We start from the raw sequence: 16,274 nt of genomic DNA on the forward strand, positions 1-16,274 counted from the left end.
CAAACATAATACAAGAATGGGGTTTCGAAGCAAGAATAATAATAATTAAGTTGATAATGACTCTAACACCATAACTACTTAGCCATCTTTTGTGTTTTTAAAGGATAAATACTTGAAGGCGGAATAAGGGGAACAAAGTCAATTCTTTCAGCTTTCATCCAAAGAAATTTCGAATGAGTGAAAGAACAATTGATTACATCCAACTGATAGATGCACTTACACCAGGAGTGGGGTTCGAACCCATGAGGACATATGTCCATTGGATCTTATGTCCAACGCCTTAACCTCTCAGCCATCCTGGTGTAATAAACATAATTTCAAGGCCGCAGTCAAAATGGAATATGGAGCACACAGTTAGATCGTTTGGCTTTGATCCAGACAATATGTAAATGAAACTTGATTACATCCAAATCAAACTTTCTACCAGATGTAGGTTTGGAACAACAAGAACATTTTAATTTCGATCATGAGTCTTAACGCCTTAAACACACTGACATCCAGGTGTTTCTAAAAGACTAACAAGAGCTGAGTCAAAGTAGAAGATCTTGTCATAGTCATTCCTTTCAGATTTGAGCCACGCTAATTGGAAATGAATGAAAGGTGGGTTGATTACATCCAAAGTAAGTTTTTTCCAGGAATGCGGTTGGTATCCACAAGAAGATAGCATTCATTGGATTTTTATTCCAGCAGTCTAACCCACTCAGCCATCCTGGTGTAAAGTACAATCAAGAGCCCAGTGAAATTGGAATGAGGAGCACACAGTCAGTTATTTTGGCTTTGAGTGAGAAAATATCTAAATGAGACTTGTTGACATGCAAATCAAACTTAATACAAGAATGGGGTTTCGAAGCAAGAAGAATAATAATTAAGTTGATAATGACTCAAACACCATAACTACTTAGCCATCTTTTGTGTTTTTAAACGATAAACACTTGCTGAGTCAAGGCGGAATAAGGGGAACAAAGTCAATTCTTTCAGCTTTCATCAAAAGAAATTTCAAATGAGTGAAAGGACAACTGATTACATCCAAATGATAGATAACTCATACCAGGAGTGGGGTTCGAACCTCTCGGCCATCCTGGAGTAATAAACATAATTTCAAGGGCGCAGTCAAAATGGAATATGGAACACACAGTTAGATCTTTTGGCTTTGATCCAGACAATATGTAAATGAAACTTGATTACATCCAAATCAAACTTTCTACCAGATGTAGGTTTGGAACAAACAAGAACATTTTAATTTCGATCATGAGTCTAACGCCTTAAACACACTGACATCCAGGTGTTTCTAAAAGACTAACAAGAGCTGAGTCAAAGTATAAGATCTTGTCATAGTCATTCCTTTCAGATTTGAGCCAAGCTAATTGGAAATGAATGAAAGGTGGGTTGATTACATCCAAAGTAAGTTTTTTCCAGGAATGCGGTTGGTATCCACAAGAAGATAGCATTCATTGGATTTTTATTCCAGCAGTCTAACCCACTCAGCCATCCTGGTGTAAAGTACAATCAAGAGCCCAGTGAAATTGGAATGAGGAGCACACAGTCAGTTATTTTGGCTTTGAGTCAGAAAATATCTAAATGAGACTTGTTGACATGCAAATCAAACTTAATACAAGAATGGGGTTTCGAAGCAAGAAGAATAATAATTAAGTTGATAATGACTCAAACACCATAACTACTTAGCCATCTTTTGTGTTTTTAAACGATAAACACTTGCTGAGTCAAGGCGGAATAAGGGGAACAAAGTCAATTCTTTCAGCTTTCATCAAACGAAATTTCAAATGAGTGAAAGGACAATTGATTACATCCAAATGATAGATAACTCATACCAGGAGTGGGGTTCGAACCCACGAGGACGTATGTCCATTGGATCTTAAGTCCAACGCCTTAACCTCTCGGCCATCCTGGTGTAATAAACATAATTTCAAGGGCGCAGTCAAAATGGAATATGGAGCACACAGTTAGATCTTTTGGCTTTGATCCAGACAATATGTAAATGAAACTTGATTACATCCAAATCAAACTTTCTACCAGATGTAGGTTTGGAACAAACAAGAACATTTTAATTTCGATCATGAATCTAACGCCTTAAACACACTGACATCCAGGTGTTTCTAAAAGACTAACAAGAGCTGAGTCAAAGATCTTGTCATAGTCATTCCTTTCAGATTTGAGCCACGCTAATTGGAAATGAATGAAAGGTGGGTTGATTACATCCAAAGTAAGTTTTTTCCAGGAATGCGGTTGGTATCCACAAGAAGATAGCATTCATTGGATTTTTATTCCAGCAGTCTAACCCACTCAGCCATCCTGGTGTAAAGTACAATCAAGAGCCCAGTGAAATTGGAATGAGGAGCACACAGTCAGTTATTTTGGCTTTGAGTGAGAAAATATCTAAATGAGACTTGTTGACATGCAAATCAAACTTAATACAAGAATGGGGTTTCGAAGCAAGAAGAATAATAATTAAGTTGATAATGACTCAAACACCATAACTACTTAGCCATCTTTTGTGTTTTTAAACGATAAACACTTGCTGAGTCAAGGCGGAACAAGGGGAACAAAGTCAATTCTTTCAACTTTCATCAAACTAAATTTCAAATGAGTAAAAGGACAATTGATTACTTCCAAATGATAGATAACTCATACCAGGAGTGGGATTCGAACCAACGAGGACGTATGTCTATTGGATCTTGAGTCCAACGCCTTAACCTCTCGGCCATCCTGGTGTAATAAACATACTTTCAAGGGCGCAGTCAAAATGGAATATGGAGCACACAGTTAGATCTTTTGGCTTTGATCCAGACAATATGTAAATGAAACTTGATTACATCCAAATCAAACTTTCTACCAGATGTAGGTTTGGAACAAACAAGAACATTTTAATTTCGATCATGAATCTAACGCCTTAAACACACTGACATCCAGGTGTTTCTAAAAGACTAACAAGAGCTGAGTCAAAGTAGAAGATCTTGTCATAGTCATTCCTTTCAGATTTGAGCCACGCTAATTGGAAATGAATGAAAGGTGGGTTGATTACATCCAAAGTAATTTTTTTCCAGGAATGCGGTTGGTATCCACAAGAAGATAGCATTCATTGGATTTTTATTCCAGCAGTCTAATCCACTCAGCCATCCTGGTGTAAAGTACAATCAAGAGCCCGGTGAAATTGGAATGAGGAGCACACAGTCAGTTATTTTGGCTTTGAGTCAGAAAATATCTAAATGAGACTTGTTGACATGCAAATCAAACTTAATACAAGAATGGGGTTTCGAAGCAAGAAGAGTAATACTTAAGTTGATAATGACTCAAACACCATAACTACTTAGCCATCTTTTGTGTTTTTAAACGATAAACATTTGCTGAGTCAAGGCGGAATAAGGGGAACAAAGTCAATTCTTTCAGCTTTCATCAAAAGAAATTTCAAATGAGTGAAAGTACAATTGATTACATCCAAATGATAGATTACTCATACCAGAAGTGGGGTTCGAACCCACGAGGACGTATGTCCATTGGATCTTAAGTCCAACGCCTTAACCTCTCGGCCATCCTGGTGTAATAAACTTAATTTCAAGGGCGCAGTCAAAATGGAATATGGAGCACACAGTTAGATCTTTTGGCTTTGATCCAGACAATATGTAAATGAAACTTGATTACATCCAAATCAAACTTTCTACCAGATGTAGGTTTGGAACAAACAAGAACATTTTAATTTCGATCATGAGTCTAACGCCTTAAACACACTGACATCCAGGTGTTTCTAAAAGACTAACAAGAGCAGAGTCAAAGTAGAAGATCTTGTCATAGTCATTCCTTTCAGATTTGAGCCACGCTAATTGGAAATGAATGAAAGGTGGGTTGATTACATCCAAAGTAATTTTTTTCCAGGGATGTGGTTGGTATCCACAAGAAGATAGCATTCATTGGATTTTTATTCCAGCAGTCTAACCCACTCAGCCATCCTGGTGTAAAGTACAATCAAGAGCCCAGTGAAATTGGAATAAGGAGCACACAGTCAGTTATTTTGGCTTTGAGTTAGAAAATATCTAAATGAGACTTGTTGACATGCAAATCAAACTTAATACAAGAATAGGGTTTCGAAGCAAGAAGAATAATAATTAAGTTGATAATGACTCAAACACCATAACTACTTAGCTATCTTTTGTGTTTTTAAACGATAAACACTTGCTGAGTCAAGGCGGAATAAGGGGAACAAAGTCAATTCTTTCAGCTTTCATCAAAAGAAATTTCAAATGAGTGAAATTACAATTGATAGATGAACTCATACCAGGAGTGGGGTTCGAACCCACGAGGACGTATGTCCATTGGATCTTAAGTCCAACGCCTTAACCTCTCGGCCATTCTGGTGTAATAAACATAATTTCAAGGGCGCAGTCAAAATGGAATATGGAGCACACAGTTAGATCTTTTGGCTTTGATCCAGACAATATGTAAATGACACTTGATTACATCCAAATCAAACTTTCTACCAGATGTAGGTTTGGAACAAACAAGAACATTTTAATTTCGATCATGAATCTAACGCCTTAAACACACTGACATCCAGGTGTTTCTAAAAGGCTAACAAGAGCTGAGTCAAAGTAGAAGATCTTGTCATAGTCATTCCTTTCAGATTTGAGCAACGCTAATTGGAAATGAATGAAAGGTGGGTTGATTACATCCAAAGTAAGTTTTTTCCAGGAATGCGGTTGGTATCCACAAGAAGATAGCATTCATTGGATTTTTATTCCAGCAGTCTAATCCACTCAGCCATCCTGGTGTAAAGTACAATCAAGAGCCCAGTGAAATTGGAATGAGGAGCACACAGTCAGTTATTTTGGCTTTTAGTGAGAAAATATGTAAATGAGACTTGTTGACATGCAAATCAAACTTAATACAAGAATAGGGTTTCGAAGCAAGAAGAATAATAATTAAGTTGATACTGACTCAAACACCATAACTACTTAGCCATCTTTTGTGTTTTTAAACGATAAACACTTGCTGAGTCAAGGCGGAATAAGGGGAACAAAGTCAATTCTTTCAGCTTTCATCAAAAGAAATTTCAAATGAGTGAAAGTACAATTGATTACATCCAAATGATAGATTACTCATACCAGGAGTGGGGTTCGAACCCACGAGGACGTATGTCCATTGGATCTTAAGTCCAACGCCTTAACCTCTCGGCCATCCTGGTGTAATAAACATAATTTCAAGGGCGCAGTCAAAATGGAATATGGAGCACACAGTTAGATCTTTTGGCTTTGATCCAGACAATATGTAAATGACACTTGATTACATCCAAATCAAACTTTCTACCAGATGTAGGTTTGGAACAAACAAGAACATTTTAATTTCGATCATGAATCTAACGCCTTAAACACACTGACATCCAGGTGTTTCTAAAAGACTAACAAGAGCTGAGTCAAAGTAGAAGATCTTGTCATAGTCATTCCTTTCAGATTTGAGCCACGCTAATTGGAAATGAATGAAAGGTGGGTTGATTACATCCAAAGTAAGTTTTTTCCAGGAATGCGGTTGGTATCCACAAGAAGATAGCATTCATTGGATTTTTATTCCAGCAGTCTAACCCACTCAGCCATCCTGGTGTAAAGTACAATCAAGAGCCCAGTGAAATTGGAATGAGGAGCACACAGTCAGTTATTTTGGCTTTTAGTGAGAAAATATGTAAATGAGACTTGTTGACATGCAAATCAAACTTAATACAAGAATAGGGTTTCGAAGCAAGAAGAATAATAATTAAGTTGATACTGACTCAAACACCATAACTACTTAGCCATCTTTTGTGTTTTTAAACGATAAACACTTGCTGAGTCAAGGCGGAATAAGGGGAACAAAGTCAATTCTTTCAGCTTTCATCAAAAGAAATTTCAAATGAGTGAAAGTAGAATTGATTACATCCAAATGATAGATTACTCATACCAGGAGTGGGGTTCGAACCCACGAGGACGTATGTCCATTGGATCTTAAGTCCAACGCCTTAACCTCTCGGCCATCCTGGTGTAATAAACATAATTTCAAGGGCGCAGTCAAAATGGAATATGGAGCACACAGTTAGATATTTTGGCTTTGATCCAGACAATATGTAAATGAAACTTGATTACATCCAAATCAAACTTTCTACCAGATGTAGGTTTGGACAAACAAGAACATTTTAATTTCGATCATGAGTCTAACGCCTTAAACACACTGACATCCAGGTGTTTCTAAAAGACTAACAAGAGCTGAGTCAAAGTAGAAGATCTTGTCATAGTCATTCCTTTCAGATTTGAGCCACGCTAATTGGAAATGAATGAAAGGTGGGTTGATTACATCCAAAGTAAGTTTTTTCCAGGAATGCAGTTGGTATCCACAAGAAGACAGCATTCATTGGATTTTTATTCCAGCAGTCTAACCCACTCAGCCATCCTGGTGTAAAGTACAATCAAGAGCCCAGTGAAATTGGAATGAGGAGCACACAGTCAGTTATTTTGGCTTTTAGTGAGAAAATATGTAAATGAGACTTGTTGACATGCAAATCAAACTTAATACAAGAATAGGGTTTCGAAGCAAGAAGAATAATAATTAAGTTGATAATGACTCAAACACCATAACTACTTAGCCATCTTTTGTGTTTTTAAACGATAAACATTTGCTGAGTCAAGGCGGAATAAGGGGAACAAAGTCAATTCTTTCAGCTTTCATCAAAAGAAATTTCAAATGAGTGAAAGTACAATTGATTACATTCAAATGATAGATTACTCATACCAGAAGTGGGGTTCGAACCCACGAGGACATATGTCCATTGGATCTTAAGTCCAACGCCTTAACCTCTCGGCCATCCTGGTGTAATAAACTTAATTTCAAGGGCGCAGTCAAAATGGAATATGGAGCACACAGTTACATCTTTTGGCTTTGATCCAGACAATATGTAAATGAAACTTGATTACATCCAAATCAAACTTTCTACCAGATGTAGGTTTGGACAAACAAGAACATTTTAATTTCGATCATGAGTCTAACGCCTTAAACACACTGACATCCAGGTGTTTCTAAAAGACTAACAAGAGCTGAGTCAAAGTAGAAGATCTTGTCATAGTCATTCCTTTCAGATTTGAGCCACGCTAATTGGAAATGAATGAAAGGTGGGTTGATTACATCCAAAGTAAGTTTTTTCCAGGAATGCGGTTGGTATCCACAAGAAGATAGCATTCATTGGATTTTTATTCCAGCAGTCTAACCCACTCAGCCATCCTGGTGTAAAGTACAATCAAGAGCCCAGTGAAATTGGAATGAGGAGCACACAGTCAGTTATTTTGGCTTTGAGTTAGAAAATATCTAAATGAGACTTGTTGACATGCAAATCAAACTTAATACAAGAATAGGGTTTCGAAGCAAGAAGAATAATAATTAAGTTGATAATGACTCAAACACCATAACTACTTAGCCATCTTTTGTGTTTTTAAACGATAAACATTTGCTGAGTCAAGGCGGAATAAGGGGAACAAAGTCAATTCTTTCAGCTTTCATCAAAAGAAATTTCAAATGAGTGAAAGTACAATTGATTACATCCAAATGATAGATTACTCATACCAGGAGTGGGGTTCGAACCCACGAGGACGTATGTCCATTGGATCTTAAGTCCAACGCCTTAACCTCTCGGCCATCCTGGTGTAATAAACATAATTTCAAGGGCGCAGTCAAAATGGAATATGGAGCACACAGTTAGATCTTTTGGCTTTGATCCAGACAATATGTAAATGAAACTTGATTACATCCAAATCAAACTTTCTACCAGATGTAGGTTTGGACAAACAAGAACATTTTAATTTCGATCATGAGTCTAACGCCTTAAACACACTGACATCCAGGTGTTTCTAAAAGACTAACAAGAGCTGAGTCAAAGTAGAAGATCTTGTCATAGTCATTCCTTTCAGATTTGAGCCACGCTAATTGGAAATGAATGAAAGGTGGGTTGATTACATCCAAAGTAAGTTTTTTACCAGGGATGTGGTTGGTATCCACAAGAAGATAGCATTCATTGGATTTTATTCCAGCAGTCTAACCCACTCAGCCATCCTGGTGTAAAGTACAATCAAGAGCCCAGTGAAATTGGAATGAGGAGCACACAGTCAGTTATTTTGGCTTTGAGTTAGAAAATATCTAAATGAGACTTGTTGACATGCAAATCAAACTTAATACAAGAATAGGGTTTCGAAGCAAGAAGAATAATAATTAAGTTGATAATGACTCAAACACCATAACTACTTAGCCATCTTTTGTGTTTTTAAACGATAAACATTTGCTGAGTCAAGGCGGAATAAGGGGAACAAAGTCAATTCTTTCAGCTTTCATCAAAGAAATTTCAAATGAGTGAAAGTACAATTGATTACATCCAAATGATAGATTACTCATACCAGAAGTGGGGTTCGAACCCACGAGGACGTATGTCCATTGGATCTTAAGTCCAACGCCTTAACCTCTCGGCCATCCTGGTGTAATAAACTTAATTTCAAGGGCGCAGTCAAAATGGAATATGGAGCACACAGTTACATCTTTTGGCTTTGATCCAGACAATATGTAAATGAAACTTGATTACATCCAAATCAAACTTTCTACCAGATGTAGGTTTGGAACAAACAAGAACATTTTAATTTCGATCATGAGTCTAACGCCTTAAACACACTGACATCCAGGTGTTTCTAAAAGACTAACAAGAGCTGAGTCAAAGTAGAAGATCTTGTCATAGTCATTCCTTTCAGATTTGAGCCACGCTAATTGGAAATGAATGAAAGGTGGGTTGATTACATCCAAAGTAAGTTTTTTTCCAGGAATGCGGTTGGTATCCACAAGAAGATAGCATTCATTGGATTTTTATTCCAGCAGTCTAACCCACTCAGCCATCCTGGTGTAAAGTACAATCAAGAGCCCAGTGAAATTGGAATGAGGAGCACACAGTCAGTTATTTTGGCTTTGAGTTAGAAAATATCTAAATGAGACTTGTTGACATGCAAATCAAACTTAATACAAGAATAGGGTTTCTAAGCAAGAAGAATAATAATTAAGTTGATAATGACTCAAACACCATAACTACTTAGCCATCTTTTGTGTTTTTAAACGATAAACACTTGCTGAGTCAAGGCGGAATAAGGGGAACAAAGTCAATTCTTTCAGCTTTCATCAAAAGACATTTCAAATGAGTGAAAGTAGAATTGATTACATCCAAATGATAGATTACTCATACCAGAAGTGGGGTTCGAACCCACGAGGACGTATGTCCATTGGATCTTAAGTCCAACGCCTTAACCTCTCGGCCATCCTGGTGTAATAAACATAATTTCAAGGGCGCAGTCAAAATGGAATATGGAGCACACAGTTAGATCTTTTGGCTTTGATCCAGACAATATGTAAATGAAACTTGATTACATCCAAATCAAACTTTCTACCAGATGTAGGTTTGGAACAAACAAGAACATTTTAATTTCGATCATGAGTCTAACGCCTTAAACACACTGACATCCAGGTGTTTCTAAAAGACTAACAAGAGCTGAGTCAAAGTAGAAGATCTTGTCATAGTCATTCCTTTCAGATTTGAGCCACGCTAATTGGAAATGAATGAAAGGTGGGTTGATTACATCCAAAGTAAGTTTTTCCAGGAATGCGGTTGGTATCCACAAGAAGATAGCATTCATTGGATTTTTATTCCAGCAGTCTAACCCACTCAGCCATCCTGGTGTAAAGTACAATCAAGAGCCCAGTGAAATTGGAATGAGGAGCACACAGTCAGTTATTTTGGCTTTGAGTCAGAAAATATCTAAATGAGACTTGTTGATATGCAAATCAAACTTAATACAAGAATAGGGTTTCGAAGCAAGAAGAATAATAATTAAGTTGATAATGACTCAAACACCATAACTACTTAGCCATCTTTTGTGTTTTTAAACGATAAACATTTGCTGAGTCAAGGCGGAATAAGGGGAACAAAGTCAATTCTTTCAGCTTTCATCAAACAAAATTTCAAATGAGTGAAAGGACAATTGATTACATCCAAATGATAGATAACTCATACCAGAAGTGGGGTTCGAACCCACGAGGACGTATGTCCATTGGAGCTTATGTCCAACGCCTTTACCTCTCGGCCATCCTGGTGTAATAAACATAATTCCAAGGGCGCAGTCAACATGGAATATGGAGCACACGGTTAGATCTTTTGGCTTTGATCCAGACAATATGTAAATGAAACTTAATTACATCCAAATCAAACTTTCTACCAGATGTAGGTTTGGAACAAACAAGAACATTTTAATTTCGATCATGAGTCTAACGCCTTAAACACACTGACATCCAGGTGTTTCTAAAAGACTAACAAGAGCTGAGTCAAAGTAGAAGAACTTGTCATAGTCATTCCTTTCAGATTTGAGCCACGCTAATTGGAAATGAATGAAAGGTGGGTTGATTACATCCAAAGTAATTTTTTTACAGGGATGTGGTTGGTATCCACAAGAAGATAGCATTCATTGGATTTTTATTCCAGCAGTCTAACCCACTCAGCCATCCTGGTGTAAAGTACAATCAAGAGCCCAGTGAAATTGGAATGAGGAGCACACAGTCAGTTATTTTGGCTTTGAGTCAGAAAATATCTAAATGAGACTTGTTGACATGCAAATCAAACTTAATACAAGAATAGGGTTTCGAAGCAAAAATAATAATAATTACGTTGATAATGACTCAAACACCATAACTACTTAGCCATCTTTTGTGTTTTTAAATGATAAACACTTGCTGAGTCAAGGCGGAATAAGAGGAACAAAGTCAATTCTTTCAGCTTTCATCAAAATAAATTTCAAATGAGTGAAAGGACAATTGATAGATGATCTCATACCAGGAGTGGGGTTCGAACCCACGAGGACGTATGTCCATTAAGTCCAACGCCTTAACCTCTCGGCCATCCTGGTGTAATAAACATAATTTCAAGGGCGCAGTCAAAATGGAATATGGAGCACACAGTTAGATCTTTTGGCTTTGATCCAGACAATATGTAAATGAAACTTGATTACATCCAAATCAAACTTTCTACCAGATGTAGGTTTGGACAAACAAGAACATTTTAATTTCGATCATGAGTCTAACGCCTTAAACACACTGACATCCAGGTGTTTCTAAAAGACTAACAAGAGCTGAGTCAAAGATCTTGTCATAGTCATTCCTTTCAGATTTGAGCCACGCTAATTGGAAATGAATGAAAGGTGGGTTGATTACATCCAAAGTAAGTTTTTTCCAGGAATGCGGTTGGTATCCACAAGAAGATAGCATTCATTGGATTTTTATTCCAGCAGTCTAACCCACTCAGCCATCCTGGTGTAAAGTACAATCAAGAGCCCAGTGAAATTGGAATGAGGAGCACACAGTCAGTTATTTTGGCTTTGAGTCAGAAAATATCTAAATGAGACTTGTTGACATGCAAATCCAAACTTAATACAAGAATGGGGTTTCGAAGCAAGAAGAATAATAATTAAGTTGATAATGACTCAAACACCATAACTACTTAGCCATCTTTTGTGTTTTTAAACGATAAACACTTGCTGAGTCAAGGCGGAATAAGGGGAACAAAGTCAATTCTTTCAGCTTTCATCAAACTAAATTTCAAATGAGTGAAAGGACAATTGATTACATCCAAAGGATAGATAACTCATACCAGAAGTGGGGTTCGAACCCACGAGGACGTATGTCTATTGGAGCTTAAGTCCAACGCCTTAACCTCTCGGCCATCCTGGTGTAATAAACATAATTTCAAGGGCGCAGTCAACATGGAATATGGAGCACACAGTTAGATCTTTTGGCTTTGATCCAGACAATATGTAAATGAAACTTGATTACATCCAAATCAAACTTTCTACCAGATGTAGGTTTGGAACAAACAAGAACATTTTAATTTCGATCATGAGTCTAACGCCTTAAACACACTGACATCCAGGTGTTTCTAAAAGACTAACAAGAGCTGAGTCAAAGATCTTGTCATAGTCATTCCTTTCAGATTTGAGCCACGCTAATTGGAAATGAATGAAAGGTGGGTTGATTACATCCAAAGTAAGTTTTTCCAGGAATGCGGTTGGTATCCACAAGAAGATAGCATTCATTGGATTTTTATTCCAGCAGTCTAACCCACTCAGCCATCCTGGTGTAAAGTACAATCAAGAGCCCAGTGAAATTGGAATGAGGAGCACACAGTCAGTTATTTTGGCTTTGAGTCAGAAAATATCTAAATGAGACTTGTTGACATGCAAATCAAACTTAATACAAGAATGGGGTTTCGAAGCAAGAAGACTAATAATTAAGTTGATAATGACTCAGAAACCATAACTACTTAGCCATCTTTTGTGTTTTTAAACGATAAACACTTGCTGAGTCAAGGCGGAATAAGGGGAACAAAGTCAATTCTTTCAGCTTTCATCAAACAAAATTTCAAATGAGTGAAAGGACAATTGATTACATCCAAATGATAGATAACTCATACCAGAAGTGGGGTTTTAACCCACGAGGACATATGTCCATTGGATCTTGAGTCCAACGCCTTAACCTCTCGGCCATCCTGGTGTAATAAACATATTTTCAAGGGCGCAGTCAAAATGGAATATGGAGCACACAGTTAGATCTTTTGGCTTTGATCCAGACAATATGTAAATGAAACTTGATTACATCCAAATCAAACTTTCTACCAGATGTAGGTTTGGAACAAACAAGAACATTTTAATTTTGATCATGAATCTAACGCCTTAAACACACTGACATCCAGGTGTTTCTAAAAGACTAACAAGAGCTGAGTCAAAGTAGAAGATCTTGTCATAGTCATTCCTTTCAGATTTGAGCCACGCTAATTGGAAATGAATGAAAGGTGGGTTGATTACATCCAAAGTAAGTTTTTCCAGGAATGCGGTTGGTATCCACAAGAAGATAGCATTCATTGGATTTTTATTCCAGCAGTCTAACCCACTCAGCCATCCTGGTGTAAAGTACAATCAAGAGCCCAGTGAAATTGGAATGAGGAGCACACAGTCAGTTATTTTGGCTTTGAGTCAGAAAATATCTAAATGAGACTTGTTGACATGCAAATCACACTTAATACAAGAATGGGGTTTTGAAGCAAGAAGACTAATAATTAAGTTGATAATGACTCAAACACCATAACTACTTAGCCATCTTTTGTGTTTTTAAACGATAAACACTTGCTGAGTCAATGCGGAATAAGGGGAACAAAGTCAATTCTTTCAGCTTTCATCAAACAAAATTTCAAATGAGTGAAAGGACAATTGATTACATCCAAATGATAGATAACTCATACCAGAAGTGGGGTTCGAACCCACGAGGACGTATGTCCATTGGAGCTTATGTCCAACGCCTTTACCTCTCGGCCATCCTGGTGTAATAAACATAATTCCAAGGGCGCAGTCAACATGGAATATGGAGCACACGGTTAGATCTTTTGGCTTTGATCCAGACAATATGTAAATGAAACTTAATTACATCCAAATCAAACTTTCTACCAGATGTAGGTTTGGAACAAACAAGAACATTTTAATTTCGATCATGAGTCTAACGCCTTAAACACACTGACATCCAGGTGTTTCTAAAAGACTAACAAGAGCTGAGTCAAAGTAGAAGAACTTGTCATAGTCATTCCTTTCAGATTTGAGCCACGCTAATTGGAAATGAATGAAAGGTGGGTTGATTACATCCAAAGTAAGTTTTTTCCAGGAATGCGGTTGGTATCCACAAGAAGATAGCATTCATTGGATTTTTATTCCAGCAGTCTAACCCACTCAGCCATCCTGGTGTAAAGTACAATCAAGAGCCCAGTGAAATTGGAATGAGGAGCACACAGTCAGTTATTTAGGCTTTTAGTGAGAAAATATGTAAATGAGACTTGTTGACATGCAAATCAAACTTAATACAAGAATGGGGTTTCGAAGCAAGAAGAATAATAATTAAGTTGATAATGACTCAAACACCATAACTACTTAGCCATCTTTTGTGTTTTTAAACGATAAACACTAGCTGAGTCAAGGCGGAATAAGGGGAACAAAGTCAATTCTTTCAGCTTTCATCAAACAAAATTTCAAATGAGTGAAAGGACAATTGATTACATCCAAATGATAGATAACTCATACCAGAAGTGGGGTTCGAACCCACGACGACGTATGTCCATTGGATCTTGAGTCCAACGCCTTAACCACTCGGCCATCCTGGTGTAATAAACATATTTTCAAGGGCGCAGTCAAAATGGAATATGGAGCACACAGTTAGATCTTTTGGCTTTGATCCAGACAATATGTAAATGAAACTTGATTACATCCAAATCAAACTTTCTACCAGATGTAGGTTTGGAACAAACAAGAACATTTTAATATCGATCATGAGTCTAACGCCTTAAACACACTGACATCCAGGTGTTTCTAAAAGACTAACAAGAGCTGAGTCAAAGATCTTGTCATAGTCATTCCTTTCAGATTTGAGCCACGCTAATTGGAAATGAATGAAAGGTGGGTTGATTACATCCAAAGTAAGTTTTTCCAGGAATGCGGTTGGTATCCACAAGAAGATAGCATTCATTGGATTTTTATTCCAGCAGTCTAACCCACTCAGCCATCCTGGTGTAAAGTACAATCAAGAGCCCAGTGAAATTGGAATGAGGAGCACACAGTCAGTTATTTTGGCTTTGAGTCAGAAAATATCTAAATGAGACTTGTTGACATGCAAATCAAACTTAATACAAGAATGGGGTTTCGAAGCAAGAAGAATAATAATTAAGTTGATAATGACTCAAACACCATAACTACTTAGCCATCTTTTGTGTTTTTAAACGATAAACACTTGCTGAGTCAAGGCGGAATAAGGGGAACAAAGTCAATTCTTTCAGCTTTCATCAAACAAAATTTCAAATGAGTGAAAGGACAATTGATTACATCCAAATGATAGATAACTCATACCAGAAGTGGGGTTCGAACCCACGAGGACGTATGTCCATTGGATCTTAAGTCCAACGCCTTAACCTCTCGGCCATCCTGGTGTAATAAACATAATTTCAAGGGCGCAGTCAAAATGGAATATGGAGCACACAGTTAGATCTTTTGGCTTTGATCCAGACAATATGTAAATGAAACTTGATTACATCCAAATCAAACTTTCTACCAGATGTAGGTTTGGAACAAACAAGAACATTTTAATTTCGATCATGAGTCTAACGCCTTAAACACACTGACATCCAGGTGTTTCTAAAAGACTAACAAGAGCTGAGTCAAAGTAGAAGAACTTGTCATAGTCATTCCTTTCAGATTTGAGCCACGCTAATTGGAAATGAATGAAAGGTGGGTTGATTACATCCAAAGTAATTTTTTTCCAGGGATGTGGTTGGTATCCACAAGAAGATAGCATTCATTGGATTTTTATTCCAGCAGTCTAACCCACTCAGCCATCCTGGTGTAAAGTACAATCAAGAGCCCAGTGAAATTGGAATGAGGAGCACACAGTCAGTTATTTTGGCTTTGAGTCAGAAAATATCTAAATGAGACTTGTTGACATGCAAATCAAACTTAATACAAGAATGGGGTTTCGAAGCAAGAAGAATAATAATTAAGTTGATAATGACTAAAACACCATAACTACTTAGCCATCTTTTGTGTTTTTAAACGATAAACACTTGCTGAGTCAAGGCGGAATAAGGGGAACAAAGTCAATTCTTTCAGCTTTCATCAAACAAAATTTCAAATGAGTGAAAGGACAATTGATTACATCCAAATGATAGATAACTCATACCAGAAGTGGGGTTCGAACCCACGAGGACGTATGTCCATTGGATCTTGAGTCCAACGCCTTAACCTCTCGGCCATCCTGGTGTAATAAACATATTTTCAAGGGCGCAGTCAAAATGGAATATGGAGCACACAGTTAGATCTTTTGGCTTTGATCCAGACAATATGTAAATGAAACTTGATTACATCCAAATCAAACTTTCTACCAGATGTAGGTTTGGAACAAACAAGAACATTTGAATTTCGATCATGAATCTAACGCCTTAAACACACTGACATCCAGGTGTTTCTAAAAGACTAACAAGAGCTGAGTCAAAGTAGAAGATCTTGTCATAGTCATTCCTTTCAGATTTGAGCCACGCTAATTGGAAATGAATGAAAGGTGGGTTGATTACATCCAAAGTAATTTTTTTACAGGGATGTGGTTGGTATCCACAAGAAGATAGCATTCATTGGATTTTTATTCCAGCA

At 37.3% G+C, this 16,274-nt stretch overlaps 18 non-coding genes across 18 annotated transcripts; all 18 read right to left on the reverse strand.

Moving 5' to 3' along the window:
- Window positions 1-219: 219 nt before the first annotated feature.
- trnal-uaa (transfer RNA leucine (anticodon UAA)) lies at window positions 220-302 on the reverse strand. The gene has a single exon. It is a non-coding gene; the product is annotated as a tRNA-Leu (tRNA).
- Window positions 303-1,826: 1,524 nt separating this feature from the next.
- trnal-uaa (transfer RNA leucine (anticodon UAA)) lies at window positions 1,827-1,909 on the reverse strand. The gene has a single exon. It is a non-coding gene; the product is annotated as a tRNA-Leu (tRNA).
- A 737-nt stretch (window positions 1,910-2,646) lies between these two features.
- trnal-caa (transfer RNA leucine (anticodon CAA)) lies at window positions 2,647-2,729 on the reverse strand. The gene has a single exon. It is a non-coding gene; the product is annotated as a tRNA-Leu (tRNA).
- Window positions 2,730-3,472: 743 nt separating this feature from the next.
- Window positions 3,473-3,555, reverse strand: trnal-uaa (transfer RNA leucine (anticodon UAA)). The gene has a single exon. It is a non-coding gene; the product is annotated as a tRNA-Leu (tRNA).
- Window positions 3,556-4,285: 730 nt separating this feature from the next.
- trnal-uaa (transfer RNA leucine (anticodon UAA)) lies at window positions 4,286-4,368 on the reverse strand. Its single transcript has one exon. It is a non-coding gene; the product is annotated as a tRNA-Leu (tRNA).
- Window positions 4,369-5,111: 743 nt separating this feature from the next.
- Window positions 5,112-5,194, reverse strand: trnal-uaa (transfer RNA leucine (anticodon UAA)). The gene has a single exon. It is a non-coding gene; the product is annotated as a tRNA-Leu (tRNA).
- A 743-nt stretch (window positions 5,195-5,937) lies between these two features.
- trnal-uaa (transfer RNA leucine (anticodon UAA)) lies at window positions 5,938-6,020 on the reverse strand. Its single transcript has one exon. It is a non-coding gene; the product is annotated as a tRNA-Leu (tRNA).
- Window positions 6,021-6,762: 742 nt separating this feature from the next.
- trnal-uaa (transfer RNA leucine (anticodon UAA)) lies at window positions 6,763-6,845 on the reverse strand. Its single transcript has one exon. It is a non-coding gene; the product is annotated as a tRNA-Leu (tRNA).
- Window positions 6,846-7,587: 742 nt separating this feature from the next.
- Window positions 7,588-7,670, reverse strand: trnal-uaa (transfer RNA leucine (anticodon UAA)). The gene has a single exon. It is a non-coding gene; the product is annotated as a tRNA-Leu (tRNA).
- Window positions 7,671-8,411: 741 nt separating this feature from the next.
- On the reverse strand, window positions 8,412-8,494 carry trnal-uaa (transfer RNA leucine (anticodon UAA)). Its single transcript has one exon. It is a non-coding gene; the product is annotated as a tRNA-Leu (tRNA).
- Window positions 8,495-9,238: 744 nt separating this feature from the next.
- trnal-uaa (transfer RNA leucine (anticodon UAA)) lies at window positions 9,239-9,321 on the reverse strand. The gene has a single exon. It is a non-coding gene; the product is annotated as a tRNA-Leu (tRNA).
- A 742-nt stretch (window positions 9,322-10,063) lies between these two features.
- Window positions 10,064-10,146, reverse strand: trnal-uaa (transfer RNA leucine (anticodon UAA)). The gene has a single exon. It is a non-coding gene; the product is annotated as a tRNA-Leu (tRNA).
- A 1,543-nt stretch (window positions 10,147-11,689) lies between these two features.
- trnal-uaa (transfer RNA leucine (anticodon UAA)) lies at window positions 11,690-11,772 on the reverse strand. The gene has a single exon. It is a non-coding gene; the product is annotated as a tRNA-Leu (tRNA).
- A 736-nt stretch (window positions 11,773-12,508) lies between these two features.
- Window positions 12,509-12,591, reverse strand: trnal-caa (transfer RNA leucine (anticodon CAA)). Its single transcript has one exon. It is a non-coding gene; the product is annotated as a tRNA-Leu (tRNA).
- Window positions 12,592-13,333: 742 nt separating this feature from the next.
- trnal-uaa (transfer RNA leucine (anticodon UAA)) lies at window positions 13,334-13,416 on the reverse strand. Its single transcript has one exon. It is a non-coding gene; the product is annotated as a tRNA-Leu (tRNA).
- Window positions 13,417-14,159: 743 nt separating this feature from the next.
- On the reverse strand, window positions 14,160-14,242 carry trnal-caa (transfer RNA leucine (anticodon CAA)). The gene has a single exon. It is a non-coding gene; the product is annotated as a tRNA-Leu (tRNA).
- A 736-nt stretch (window positions 14,243-14,978) lies between these two features.
- On the reverse strand, window positions 14,979-15,061 carry trnal-uaa (transfer RNA leucine (anticodon UAA)). Its single transcript has one exon. It is a non-coding gene; the product is annotated as a tRNA-Leu (tRNA).
- Window positions 15,062-15,804: 743 nt separating this feature from the next.
- Window positions 15,805-15,887, reverse strand: trnal-caa (transfer RNA leucine (anticodon CAA)). Its single transcript has one exon. It is a non-coding gene; the product is annotated as a tRNA-Leu (tRNA).
- Between the last annotated feature and the right edge of the window lie 387 nt (window positions 15,888-16,274).

This window comes from Oncorhynchus nerka, linkage group LG4, assembly GCF_034236695.1.
Source record: "Oncorhynchus nerka isolate Pitt River linkage group LG4, Oner_Uvic_2.0, whole genome shotgun sequence".
NCBI classification, from domain to species: Eukaryota; Metazoa; Chordata; class Actinopteri; order Salmoniformes; family Salmonidae; genus Oncorhynchus; species Oncorhynchus nerka.